This window comes from Entelurus aequoreus, linkage group LG17, assembly GCF_033978785.1.
Source record: "Entelurus aequoreus isolate RoL-2023_Sb linkage group LG17, RoL_Eaeq_v1.1, whole genome shotgun sequence".
Classification (NCBI taxonomy): domain Eukaryota; kingdom Metazoa; phylum Chordata; class Actinopteri; order Syngnathiformes; family Syngnathidae; genus Entelurus; species Entelurus aequoreus.
In genome coordinates this window covers 28,251,468-28,251,931 of record NC_084747.1, presented here as the reverse complement: position 1 = coordinate 28,251,931, position 464 = coordinate 28,251,468, and the positions used below count along the sequence as shown (strand labels likewise).

At 41.2% G+C, this 464-nt stretch overlaps 1 non-coding gene across 1 annotated transcript; it reads left to right on the top strand.

Moving 5' to 3' along the window:
• The first annotated feature begins 357 nt into the window (after window positions 1-357).
• LOC133633016 (U6 spliceosomal RNA) lies at window positions 358-464 on the top strand. The gene has a single exon (XR_009821753.1). It is a non-coding gene; the product is annotated as a U6 spliceosomal RNA (small nuclear RNA).

Here is a 464-nt window from a genome sequence, read left to right as displayed (position 1 = left end):
AAAATTTTTTGTTTGTGCGTTTACGGTTCTTTATTTCTTCTGTTGTTTTCGTCAGGCCGACTCCACAGCCACCTTTGCGGGGGCCTGTGGAGAGACACCAATGGGCACGCCTTGACGTCACATTTATTTGCATATTTTCCCATCAGCCCCAGCCAGGCGAGCTCAGACTTCTGTGTGTTGTTTTCCGCATTGTTGATTTTGAGTCCATGCAAACAAATAACAAATGATATGAAGTTAAATAACAATAACCTCTCTTCACTACATGACTTTAATGAAAATGTTGTGACTTTCAACCGCGACTGTAGTATTTCTTAAAATGATTGTATATTTATACCAGTACGTCCACCCTCATCTGTCGTGTTACTTCGGTAACACACATACTAAAATTGGAACGATACAGAGAAGATTAGCATGGTTCCCTGCGCAAGGATGACACGCAAACTCGTGAAGCGTTTCCAAATTTT